This window comes from Triticum urartu, chromosome 6A (genome assembly GCF_056163025.1).
Source record: "Triticum urartu cultivar PI428250 chromosome 6A, HENAU_Tu73, whole genome shotgun sequence".
NCBI lineage: Eukaryota > Viridiplantae > Streptophyta > Magnoliopsida > Poales > Poaceae > Triticum > Triticum urartu.
This window is the reverse complement of record NC_141878.1, coordinates 520301409-520308335: the sequence shown is the minus strand read 5'-3', so window position 1 is coordinate 520308335 and position 6927 is coordinate 520301409.

The following is a 6927-nucleotide window of genomic DNA, read 5'->3' as shown; positions in this document are numbered from 1 at the left end:
TAGGTGGTGGAGGCTCCAAGTTTAATTTTTGCATAAAGCCAATTTTACCCTACAACAAAGGAATAATTTTTTATTATTTACTACTAAATTAAAATGTCATTATTGAGAAGGTTCCTCCAACTCAATCCCAAAAAATTCCCAAGTTATTAGTAACCCAATAATTTCATTAAATAGAGTGATGAGATCAACCAATAATTCACTTCTAGATACTCAAGATGTCCGTAACCGGGGACACAGCTAATCATGATTAGTTTGTACACTCTGCAGAGGTTTGCGCACTTTTCCCCACAAGACTCGACCACCTCCATGATCGGAAGATCGAGACATAGCCTTTCAGAAGCATTTCCCCTTAACCCTGGGTAGACCGGTACACCTACTTTGCCCTACATCAGCTAGTCTACCACGGAAAGAGGTCACACAACTTACTCAACTATGCCAGAGCCCATAATGGCCTGTGGCTGCACACAGAAGTTTCTAGGCATGAAAGATCTTATGATCCCTTTGAGCCTAGGTGGCGGACCTAGGGTAATCACACGGGTACTCTGCGATTCCCCTTGGGCAAGCACTGGTTACTCCAGGTGCCCCAAACAATCCACCCAGATGTGTATTAAAGTTGCCACCTTAAGTTATCCCAAATTATTATCTCTCGCAACTTGCATGAATCACACATACCAATCCCCGTCTACGAGCATGGCTAAGCAATATATGACATAACAAATATTCCCGGGGTGATCAAAGGTCATAGGTTCCTACCACAAGAACTACAAAGCATAACCACATGTTCCCAAACCTACTCATGCAATCTTTGAGGGGGAAACTAACGCATAGTAAAAACTGGGTATTGAAAATTATGATCAAAGTGTGAACTTGCCTTGCTGATGTTTGTTGAACTGTAAAGATTCGTAGTAGCAAGCTTCGCACTCCGGATGATCCAGCGTAAGCAAGCAATAAAATACATAAGCATACTAGCAAAGATCCAAAAAGAAAACAAATAAAAGAATTCGAAAAACTCCAAAAATAACCAAATAAAGTTTATGTACAGAACGTAATTTTTACAGCAACAAAAATAAATGGTTTTGGTTTTAACAGAAAGTACACATTATGAGCTTCGATTTGCAAAAAGAATCACCTAAAACAGAGTTACGGAACTCGAGATACGGTCTAACAAAGTTTGAATTCAGATCTGTTTGAATTCAAATTTTAAAAATTTCAAAAAAAATTCGTTTGGTTCTCTGGATAGATGGGATTTCTATGAACTAGTAGGAAAAAGAATCAACTAAATCGGATCTATAGACTAAAAGATATACAAGAAACAAGAATTGGTATAGAATCTGAGATTGAAAAAAATACTGGAAAAAGAGAAAAAATTGGCCTGGGTGTTCACCGGACTTGTCACCGGAGACGAGGAAGATGGTGGATCCGGTGTGCTTCGGCGAAGGATGTGTGCGGGACGGTGTAGAGGACGATGAGGTGAACCACTTGAACAACTTGTGGTTGTAGATTGCTTCCTGTACACACAGTGAGAGGTCGCCAGAAGACACGAACTCCGGCGAGCAATTGGAGAGGTTAGAGAGAGGGAAAAACTCCAGAAGGAGAGGGCTTCGGACGAGGGGTGAGAGGGGCTCCCAGGGGTGCTTTATATAGGGCTTGGGGAGGTCTGGAGATGAGCTGAGCATTGCCAACTTTATGATGTTAATGGTGACTATTACTTGGGCTTCTAATGGCCATTACAGGAGGAATTATGGCGCACTAGTGAAGGGGAAAAGATAGAGGGAGGCGAGGGGAACCGATTCAGAGTGGTTTTGGAGCGAGGGGTAGGATGGGAGGGGGTGGGGCGCTAGGGTGGGGAGAAGACGTGATGCTGCGTGTGTGCGTGCAGTAACGTACTGGAGGTTGAAGACGACCTCTTGTCGTGAAGAAGGCTGGGCCTTCCTTGCGCCTTGGCTGCCCACGTTTTTTAAACGTTTTTTACATAAGCACTTTATGGCTACAAAATACAATAAAATAACTCCTAAAAATCCCAGAAAAAATCACATATATATATATGGTCTTATATATGACCTTGTGAACATTTATCCGGCCTAAAATGCAAGTTTTCAAAAATAAACTTTTTGCTAAACTAATAAAATAAAGTGCAAATAAAACCCAACAAATATATTTTGGTTCCAAATTCATTTTCCAATATTTTCCTTCTATTATTGAATAAGTCGTTTTATCTTCTCTCTTTATTTTTTTTGAAATAAAGGAAATGAATTTAGTGAAACCAAATTTGATCCAAACTCCAAATTTTGAAGTTAAAGAATTTTCAAAAATTGGATTTAAGGAAACTTCCAATTCTCTCTTTCGGTCCTTGAATTGCATAAAGTTCTTTGGACAAAAATTCAAAATAAAAGAAATGGGGCAAAAATGCATAAACCATGGATGCATATGAATGATCTATTTTAAACATCCAAATTGAAAATTGGGATGTTACAAACCTACCCCCCTTAAGATGAATCTCGCCCTCGAGATCGGGTTGGCTAGCAAAAAGGTGTGGGTGGTCCTGTCGGAGATCTTCTTCTCGTTCCCAGGTGGCTTCTTCTTCGGTATGATGACTCCATTGAATCTTGCAGAACTTGATGACCTTGCTGCGGGTAACCCTGCTTGCAGTTTCGAGAATCTTGATGGGCTTCTCCTCATAGGTCAGATCACTATCCAATTGTATGGCCTCCAATGGCACTATATCTCTCAAAGGAATATCGGCCATCTCCGCATGGCACTTCTTCAACTGGGAAACGTGAAACACATCATGAACTCCTGACAAGGCTTCTGGTAATTCCAACTTGTAGGCAAGTTCACCCATGCGTTCTAAAACTCTGTACGGCCCCACAAACCGTGGTGCTAACTTTCCTTTGACTCCAAATCGTTTAACTCCTCGAAGTGGCGACACATGCAGATATGCTCTATCTCCGACTTCATAGGTTACCTCCTTGCGTTTAGTATCGGCATAACTCTTCTGTCTGGACTGGGCTATCTTAAGTCTGTCACGGATCAACTTGACTTTCTCCTCCGAATCTCTGATTAAATCAGGTCCGAACAGTTTACGGTCTCCAACTGCATCCCACATCAATGGTGTCCTGCACCTCCTTCCATACAAAATTTCGAAAGGGGCCATTTTCAAACTAGCTTGATAGCTATTGTTATATGAGAACTCTGCGTAAGGCAAATTATCATCCCAACTAGATCCATAATCTAGCGCACAAGCTCTCAACATGTCCTCCAGAATCTGATTGTCTCTCTCGGTCTGCCCATCTGTCTGCGCATGAACTCCAGCCTGGTACCCAAAGTTTCAGGTAACTGATGCCAAAACTTTGAGGTAAATTGTGTTCCCCTATCTGATACGATGGTCCTCGGAACTCCATGCAGACATACGATTCTGGTCATGTATATCTTGGCTAACTTAGCACTTGTATATGTGGTTTTTACGGGGATGAAATGAGCTACCTTAGTCAAGCGATCAACCACTACCCAAATAGAATCATAGCCTGATCGGGTCCTGGGTAATCCTGTAATGAAGTCCATGCCAAGCTTGTCCCACTTCCAATCTGGTATCGGCAAAGGCTGAAGTAATCCTGCTGGTTTCTGGTGCTCTGCCTTAACCCTCTGACATACGTCACATACTGCGACATACTCGACAATATCCTTTTTCATACCTGTCCACCAAAAACTTTCCTTCAAGTCCAAATACATCTTGGTGTTGCCCGGGTGTATTGAATAAGGCGAATCATGAGCCTTCTGAAGAATCAATTTCCTGATCTCTGGGTCATTTGGCACGTAAATACGCTGCTCAAACCATAAGGTTCCATGTTCATCCTCACGAAATCCTTCTGCCTTTCCTTGGTTCATCCTTCCCTTTATCTTCGCAATACCTTTGTCTAACTTCTGGGCTTCTCAGATCTTTCCCAACAAAGTGGATTGAATTTCCATTGCGGCAACAAAACCTCGTGGTACTATCTCCAATTGAAGATCTCGGAGGTCATCAATTAACTCCTGAGGTAATCCTCCTGCTGTGAGGGTATTAACATAGCTCTTGTGGCTCAATGCATCTGCCACAACATTGGCCTTTCTTGGGTGATAGTGCAATTTCATGTCATAATCCTTTATGAGCTCCAACCGTCTTCTCTGCCTGAGGTTCAACTCCTTCTGCGTGAAGATGTATTTCAAACTCTTATGATCCGTGTAAACATCACAATGATTTCCGATAAGAAAATGTCTCCATGTCTTGAGTGCGTGCACTACGGCTGCTAACTCCAAATCATGTGTAGCATAATTCCGCTCATGAGGTCGAAGCTGACATGAGGCATATGAAACAACTCTTCCTTCTTGCATAAGAACACCTCCAAGTCCCTAACGAGAAGCGTCGCAATATACTTGGAAATCCTTGCGTATATTCGGAAGAATTAGCACTGGGGCCGTGACCAAACGTTTCTTTAGCTCCTAGAAATTGGCCTCACATTCGTCGGTCCAAACAAACTTAGTGTCTTTCTTCAATAACTCTGTCATGGGCTTCGCGATCCTGGAGAAATTCTCGATAAACCTCCGATAGTATCATGCGAGTCCAAGAAAACTGCGAATCTCTCCGACTGAGGTGGGTGCCTTCCATTTGGTGATGGCTTCAACCTTGGAGGGGTCTACTGCTATTCCTTCTCCTGATATAACATGTCCAAGAAATCCGAATTCCTTCAACCAGAATTCGCATTTGCTAAACTTTGCATATAATTGATGTTCCCTAAGCTTCTCAAGAACCAAGCGCAAATGTTCCTTGTGTTCTTCTTCATTCTTCGAGTAAATCAATATGTCATCAATGAATACCACAACAAAATTATCCAAGAACTCCATGGATACCTTATTCATCATACTCATGAAATAGGCAGGGGCATTAGTCAAACCAAAAGACATGACCGTGTACTCATAAAGTCCATATCTCGTGGTAAAGGTTGTCTTGGGTATATCCTGTTCTCAAATTTTCAGCTGGTGATATCCTGATCGAAGATCGATATTTGAGAAAACTTTTGCTCCTGTAGTTGGTCAAACAAATCATTCATCATCGGCAGAGGGTACTTGTTCTTGATCGTCACCTCATTCAACGCACGATAATCTACAACCATTCTCAAGGATCCATCCTTCATCTCAACTAGAAGCACTGGGGCTCCCCGAGGTGATGAACTCGGTCGAATATAACCTTACTCCAATAATTCCTTAATCTGCTTCTTAATTTCCTCCAGATCATTTGCGGGCATCCGGTACGGTCTCTTGGATATTGGTCCGGTGCCTGGTAACAATTCGATCAAAAACTCTATGTCCCGATCTGGTGGCATGCCGGGCAATTCCTCAAGGAATACATCGGGATAATCCTTCACAATTGGTACTTCCTCCTGAACAACTCCTGAAAGAGAATTCACTTGAGTCCTCCTTGGCGTATGCCTCGACACATACTTGATCCATTTCCCCTCTAGGGTGGTAAGAATAATCGACTTACGAGCACAATCAATATTCCCTTCATACTTGGATAGCCAGTCCATGCCTAGAATTATGTCCAATTCTTGTGATTCTAGGATGATGAGGTCTGTGGGGAAAACGTGTCTCACTATGGTTAATGGCAACTGAAAACATCCCCAACTAGCCATATACTCTGCTCTTGGGGAACTCACTAACATAGGTGTTTTAAGGGCTACGGTCAGCAACTTAAACTTATCCATAAATCCCCTTGATATGAATGAATGTGATGCACCAGTGTCAAAAAGAACAAGGGTTGTAAATGAATTGACCAAGAACTTACCAATAACGATGTCAGGCTGGTCATAAACTTCCTCCACATTGACATGGTTCACCTGACCTCTGGTGAAAGGATTGGGCTTCTTTCCAGAGCTTACATTTCCATTCCCGTTCTTCGCCTCGGGACACTCGGTGGCATAGTGTCCGGTCTTCCCACACTTGAAGCAGGTAATGTGGCTCAGATCCTTCTTTGCCGGTGTAGCGGGGTTGGACTGATGCTGATTGTTGTTTCCTCCGTTCCCACTGCCATTCCTATGGCCATTATGGTTGTGTCCATTCCCTCCATGATGTGAATGCCCTCCATGGTTATGGTGAGTGTGTCCATTATACTTGCCAGATCCTGGTCCATTATTTCCCGAGTACGGGGTATAGCGGGGCTTCTACTGAACTCCAGAGTTGTACTTTCCCTGTCCGTACTTCCTCTTGCAATTCTCCACCTGCTGCTGCTTGCCTTCCAGAATGAGAGCCTTGTCGACCAACTCTTGATAATTGTTAAAGGTAGCCACGGTCAACTAAAGTCCCAAATCATCGTTTAGTCCCTCCAGAAATTTCTCCTGCTTAGCGGCATCATCAGCCACGTCTCCGGGAGCATACCTGGATAACTTGCTGAATTCCTCCACATAATCACCAACAGAACAATTTCCTTGGCGTAAGTTGCGGAACTCACGCTTCTTCATACTCATAGCTCCGGCTGAAACATGTGCGGTACGGAACGCCTGCTGGAACTGATCCCAAGTCACATTGGCTGTGGGGAAAGTGGTGGTGTAATTCTCCCACCACGAAGCTGCTGGTCCATCCAGTTGATGCGCGGCAAAGCGCACCTTCTCAGCGTCAGTGCATCCTGCGGTGGTCAGCTCTCTTCCGATCTTGCGAAGCCAGTCATCTGCAACGATCGGCTCCATGCTGCTAGAGAACACCGGTGGGTTAAACCTCATGAAATGGGTAAGGTTGTCGACTTGGGGTGGTGGTGGTGGGTTGTTGTTGTTGTTGTTCTGGTTCTGATTCTGGATGAGTAGCTGCATGAGGGCATTCTGGTTCTGGATCAACTGGGTAAGTTCCGGTGGGAATTCCGGGTCACGTCTTGGAGGCATCTGTTAGGTTTAGAGTGGATGA